Source organism: Pristis pectinata, chromosome 32, assembly GCF_009764475.1.
Source record: "Pristis pectinata isolate sPriPec2 chromosome 32, sPriPec2.1.pri, whole genome shotgun sequence".
NCBI classification, from domain to species: domain Eukaryota; kingdom Metazoa; phylum Chordata; class Chondrichthyes; order Rhinopristiformes; family Pristidae; genus Pristis; species Pristis pectinata.
In genome coordinates, this window is record NC_067436.1 from 5,251,142 (window position 1) to 5,258,434 (window position 7,293).

A 7,293-nucleotide genomic window follows, 5' to 3' on the forward strand; every position below is an offset into this window, starting at 1 on the left:
TCCCCCCTCACCCAGCTCTCTCGCCCCTGCTCCCCCCTCCCTTGCCACTCCCCCCACCTCTTGCCGTTCCCCCCCTCACCGCTCCTCCCCCCCCCCCCCCATGGTCTCCTCTGCTCCTGATCCACGCCCTCACCCAGACTCGCTACTCTGGCCAGATCCTGCTCCACCCCTTCCCTGCACCTCTGTGTACTGACTACCTCCCCTCTACCTGTAAGTCCAGGTGAAGGGTCTCGACCCAAAGCGTTGACTGTCCAGTTCCCTGCACAGATGCTGCCTGACCCGCTGAGTTCCTCTGGCATTTTGTGTGTTGCACCAGATCTGCCATAGCATGTTCCCTTGTTGGTTCTTCACATACTCATTTAGAAAAGCATTTCTTATACATTCCTCAAATTCATCCTTCGCATATTTACTGCTCCTATAGTTCGTTCAGTCAACAAGTAACGACCACGTGGCAATTCTATTACCCTTGTTACACACATACCTGATTTATACTATGCCCCTACTGTAGGTATCAGAGGAGAATGAGATGGTGAACTGTGTCAATCCCTGCTGACAGACCAAGGACGAGAAGGACTGGTCAATTTTGTCGCTGTTGTATAAGAGGTCATTAACGGCTTTGGATCGGTTCTGGCACTGATGGGGCAGGTCTGATTGGAGAGATTTGAGTAAGGGCTTCTTGGATTAGGTGGGTTTGAGTTTGGGAGTTCACAGCTGAGAGGGAGATTGGGGAAGAAGGGGGCAATTTGCAAAGATGGAAGGGTCAGGAATTGGTCTTCTGAGGGGGTGACGATGACTGGTTTGAAGTAGAGAGAGAGATTCAGGAAGGGGACCATGCACAGCAGTTAACGCAGCAGCCAGGAAGGGGAGTTAGATGGGTCGTTCAGTAAGAGTGGGGTTGGGGGAAGAACAGAATGTTTCAAATCCTTTGGAAAACCAAAGGAGTACAGATGTTGGAATCTAGATGAAAAAGCAACAAGCTGCTGGAGGAACTCAGCAGATCAGGTAGCATCTGTGGAGAAAAGCGGACGGTCTCTGCTTTAATGAACTCAATGATTCAGCCTCCGCGTCCTTCTGCTGCTTCCCTCCACAGATGCTACCTGACCTGCTGAGTTCCTCCAGCATCTTCTTGTTACAAATCCTTTGCTGTATCCATCTCCAGAATTGCAATGTGGAGACTATTGATATTTTAAGGTTTTTTTATGGACTGGATATTGTTTGGTTTAAATTTATAATTCTATGTTTTATATTGTTTTAACATTAATAAAGTTAGTGGTCACATGTTAAAATTTTCTTGCAACAACACAACAGATGTGGGTGTCACCACAGGATAAGTGCAGGGGGGAGACAGAAAGAAGCTGAGGAAGTTGAGAGCTTGAGACGAGGCAGAGGCAACATTGGAAGTTGAGAGATTGAATAAACTATGTTATAGAATAATGAGAGATCTTATCGAACTCACGAGGTTGTTTAAGGCCTTTAGGTGCAGGGCGGATGTTTCCCTTGACTGAGAGTAAGGGGTAGGTTATTTAGGACTGAGATGAGGAAATATTTCTTCAGAGAGTGGTAAATCTTTGAAATTTCTCTACCCAGAAGGATATGGAGGCTGAGTCATTGAGTTCATTTGAAGCAGGGGTTGATAGATTTCCGGATGTTCAAGCGATCTCGGGATGGTGAGGGAAAATGGCGTCTTGACCTTGGTGAATGATTGAACAGGCTCGAGGTGACAGATGGCCTACTCGAGCTCCAGGTTCTTGTGTTAGTTGACCTGCTTGGCTGGCGGTGAGAGGGGACCTCACAGTCAGATCCTTCCTCTACAGTCGAAATATCATCCCCAATGCACACTGCCCTTGGGACAGCTGTGGTGTTGAAGAGGCGGTCACCCACCCCTTTACAGACTGCGGATTTGCGAAGAGGGTGTGGAGGACGATGCGAGTGTCCTTGTCTCGGTTCATCCCATCCAGCTGTGTAACAGAGGACTCTCTGATCTACAGGCCATTCCCAGAGACGCACACCGAGATAGACATAAAGTGCTGGTGGAAGATCATCAATTCGGTGAAGGACGCCCTTTGGTCTGCCCGAAACTTGCTGGTCTTCCAGCGCAGAGAAGTCCGTAAGGGAATGCTGCCGACTGCCACATTCCAGGCTGCGGGAGGACGTGCTGAGGGACGCACTGAAGCTTGGTGCAGCCAATGCAAAGACTCTGTGGAAAGGACCGCAGTCTGGGCTCCTTCCACAACAGGACGTGGAGGGGCTGAGTCAGATGGGGAAGCCCCTTGAACAGTGAAGGGGTATCACACCAGGGGGCCACATGAGTAGCAATGGTTCTATGGTTTCAAAAAGTGTTAACACTACTGAATGTATTGTCCAAATGACACCAAGAATGTATAAAGCTTTGCATTGTTTTTCTTTTTGTATATATATTATAAATAAAGTTTACTTTTGAAATAAAATTGGTAGAGGTAGAAGACTAACAGTCTTAATCTTAAGTGATAAAGTGTAAGTAAATGTACCGATGAGGGGAGTGCGATTAATGTTCTCTATGTGGGCTCCATAAGGCCTTTGACAAGACCCCACATAGAAAACTGGAGCATAGGAGACTATGGAGGTATGGTCACCCCTCATGAGGGGCAGAGAGAAGGTGAATGGTCACAGTTTTTCCCAAGGTGGGGGAGTCTAAAAGATAGATTTAAGGTGAGAGGGCAAAGATTTAAAGGGGATGTGAGGGTCAACTTTTTCCAGAGGATGGTGGGTATATGGAATGAGCTGCTAGAGGATGTGGTAGAGGTGGGCACAATTACAATGTTTAAAAGGCATTTAGACAGGTGCATGGATAGGAAAGATTTGGAGGGGTGTGGGGCAAATGCAGGAAAATGTGACTAGCTCCGTTAGGTAACTTGGTCGGTATGGAGGAGTCGGGGCAAAGGGCCTGTATCTGTGGTGTATAACTGTGATTGGAAGCCTGTGACCACTGGTGTACCACGGGGCTGTACTAGGGTCCCCTACTGTCTGTTATATGCATTAATGTTATGGAAGAGGTAGAATTTGTAAGTTTGCAGATGACACAAATATTGGTGTTGTGGATTAGCAAGAAGGATAATCAGGCTACAGAAAGATATCCATCAGCTGGTGAGTTTAGCAGAGCAATGGGAGATGGAATTTAGTCTTCATGAGTGTAAAGTAATGCATTTTGGGAGGTCAAGTAAGGGTGGGGCACACAGTAAATGGTAGGGCCCAAGGAGGTACTGAGGGACCGTGGTGTACAAGTCCAAAGATCTCTGAAGCTGGCAGCACAGGTATATAGGGTGGTAATGAAGGCATGTGCAATGGTAGCCTTTATTAGCTGGCACATAGAATAAGGGAAGTTATGGCACAGGTCTCATCTGGAATATTGTACGTAGATCTGTCTGCACACTATAGGAAGCATGCAATTACTCTAGGAGGGTGCAGAGGAGATTCACCAGGGTGCTGCCTGGGATGGAGTGTCTCAATTATGAGGAGTGAGTGGATAGGCTGGGTTTGTTTTCCTTGAAGTTTGAGGGGAGACCCAGTGGAGGTGTACAAAATCATGAGGGGTATGGATAGGGCAGACATTGGTAAACTTTTCCCCATCACAGACTGTCAGATGACAGTGACAACACTACTGACCCCCATGGTCAAATGATAGCATTGCCCATCAGGTCGGAAGCTACACCACTGTCGATCAAGGGTTCGGCTCCACCCCACCCATTAAGAGCACACCCAAGGATTGGCTTGGTAACACACCTTTGTTCTTGACCCTGAATCATTGGCTTGTTTGAATTACCTGAGCGGACGCCACCCAGCTCCAGCCCTATAAAAGATGGTACACGTGGGCAGCTCTTTCTCTTTTCTGATTGCTGCCGGGGTCGAGATCACAGGTGAGAGGGTGCACTTCCACAGGGGTCTAAGGAGCGTCCTAAGTAGATTCCCAGTAGCGTAGAGCCGTTGTTTGTCCAGATTTGGGGGGTTCAGACAACGTATTTGTTCGTTTCCTGATCATTTGTACTAGTTCGTTGCATGCGTGTGTGCACTTCATCCCTGTTGTGACTCCCTCCACGTTTCGTGATCGCCCGAGTGCGAGTGTGCATTTGTTCCTTCTCATTGTTCCCACGTCTGTCTTTGTAAATAAAATTCTCCTTTTTAAAGTACAAAGACTGTGTCCAGATACCTCTATCTTTGAGAGCGTAGCGGTTAGCACGACACTATTACAGTGCCAGCGATCGGGGTTTGATTCCCCTCACCGTCTGTAAGGAGTTTGTACGTTCTTCCCGTGTCTGCGTGGGTTTCCGCCGGGTGCTCCGGTTTCCTCCCACATTCTAAAGACGTATGGGTAGGTTAATTTGGGATTTAAAATGGGCAGCGTGGACTTGTTAGGCCAGAAGGGCCTGTTACCACGCTGTAAATAAAATTTTTAAATTTTAAAAAAAAATTTTGACCTTGCTCATAACACAGACATATCTATAAGCAGAGGACGTAGGTTTCAGGAAAGGAGTAGGACGTTTTGAGGGGATAGGAGGAAGCAGTTGTTCATCATGAGGCTGTTATAAGTCTGGAACACTGCCTGAGGGGTGGTGGAGGTGGAGACTCACAACATTTAAATATCGAGATGAGCACTTGAATTGCCAAGGCAGAGGAGGTCACAAACTGAATGGGATTATTATAGGTGAGTACTTGATGGTCAGCATAGACAGGGTAGGGGAAGAGGCTTTTGTCTGTACCGTACAACTCTAAAGGTGTAGGAGACAATAAAGGATGGTTTTAGAAGAGTATGTTTAGAGTAAAGCCAAGAATTACATTTTTCCAGAATGCATGTGCTTTGGAAAATGTACACAGAGCACATCAGTGCCTTACGTGGTCCAACCAGACTTAACTAGTTGTTTGCCACAACCGTGTCACTTATACCCAAGGGAATGGAGGTGATTTTTACTGAGGGAGTGACCAGGGTGAGAAAGGGAATGTTTAGCCAAAGCCAATGCATTAAAAGTCAGAGACAGGAATCATATGTAGGGTCATGAGATGCAGCAAGTAAACATGCAGGTACAGCAGACAGTTAGGAAGTCCAATAGTATTCTGGTCTTTATGGCAAGGGTTTGGTATATAGAAATAAAATCATGTCAGAGATTGTGCAGGACTTTAGTGAAACCTCAGTTTTGGTACCACTAGCAGTTTGGGTCTCCAAACCTAAATAGTCTGGAGTGCTGCAAAGGCTCATTCATTAGTTATTTTGTGACACCTAAAAGTTCTATAATACCCAAGGTCAAAATCATCAGTACAGACATAGCCTTAACCCTTGGGTGTAACCAGTCTTCCTTTCACCAGTGCTGAGTGCAGGAGGAAGCTAAGTTAGGTCCAGAGTCTGGGGTGTTGGGAGGGAATGAGCTCCAGCTGTCAGAAAGTGGCAGGGGCTGCAATTGATGTTTAGAGGTGGTGTCACTGAATCAAAGGCTCATCACTGTTAGGAAGGGCCAAATAATGGGAACGTATTGAGCCTCTATCGAGGTATACAAACATAATCAGATGCAAATATGTCATATGTGTTGCCTTTCTTATAGCTAGCAATTGCATACTTCATATTCATAGATGCAGAGTTATACAGCACAGAAGTACAGCCTTCAGCCCAATTAGTCCAAGATACTTATCTAAGCTAGTCCCATTTGCCTGCATTTGGCTCACATCCCTCTAAACATCTCCTATCCATGTACCAGTGCCAATGTTTTGTTCTAAACATTGTAATTGTACCTGTGTCTACCACTTCCTCTGGCAGTTCATTCCATATACCCACCACTGTGTGGGAAAAACTTGCCCCTTAGATTCCCTTTAAATCTTTCCCCCCTCACCTTAAACCCGTGCCCTGTGGTTTTAGACTCCTCCACCCTGAGAAAAGGACTAACTGCCCTATCTATGCCCCTTAATTTTTATAAACCTCTACAAGGTCACCCCTCACCTTTCATTGCCTCAGGGAAAACAGTCCCAGCCTATCCAATCTCTCCTTATAACCCAAGCCCTCCAGTCCTGGCAACAGCTTTGTGCATCTTTTCTGTGCGCACTCTGGCTTGAATCATGGCCTTCCTATAGCTGAGCAACCAGAACTCCAAGTGTGGTCTAGCACTAATACAACTAACACATTTGAATTCTTGTGTTCAGAGCCCATGTGATAATGCAAGCTTGCCATATGCCTTCTGCACCACCGTCTACCTGTGTTGCTAGTTTCAGGGAGCTGTGTATTATACCCATAGGTGCCTCTGTTCAAACCAACTCAGGGCCCTGCCATTCACTGTGTACATCTTGGCCTGGTTTAATTTCCTAAAATGTATCACACTTGTCCGAGTTAAATTCCATCTGTCGTTCCTTGGCCCACTTCCCCAGTTGATCGAGATCCTGTTGTAACCTCAGACAACCTTCTTCACTGTCCACTACACCACCAATTTTGGGTCATCTGCAAACTTATGTCACCTACATTCTCATCCATTTCTAGGGATCCAATAATCCAAGAAATTTGAGGGAACAGTGCAAAATGTTTGTGTAATTTTTAGCACTGCAGCAAAACAGACATTGTCTAAATTCTATTACCAGAACTGTTTAAGTTACTGAAAACCAGAAGAAACAGGTGCATTTATAAAGCATCTTTAATATCCTCAAGATATCTTCAGTGCTTCACACCTCATGAATCATTTTTGGCAAATCAGAGTCATATTTTTAGAGACATTTAGCAATCATTTCGCACAGCAAGTTTCCACAAATGGCAATTAACTTGTTTGGGTGGTGCTGGCTGAACAATGAATGTTGGCAAAAGTACATGCATAACTCAACCTTCAAATAAAACTGACTAGATCTTTCCTATCCATCTGAACAGATGGCAAGAGCTTGCATTAAAAGGACTGCACCTCCAATAATGCAGCCATACGCGATACTAAACCAGAAAGTCCACCTGGAAGTGTGTGCAGTCTATTTAGCCTCGAATCACCAGCATTTTGCCTCAAAGATACAGTAACAGAATGGCAACACAATGCACATTTAAAATATGCATTATCTGCACCAATCAGCCCCAATATTATTTTTCTACAATAACTTTAACTTTTAAATAGAAAATGGAACTGTAATTTCAAGTATTCCAGAAAGACACAAAACCACATATACTTTTAACAGGTCAAATGTCACCCAAGTTTGGATGCTAAAATGTTAGTCTAATGTTAACATATCACTTTTGAATCTCAAGTCATTTTTAAACCCAAGCCATGTAATGAATTGAAACAAAAGATCTGAGTTGCATTTTAAGGG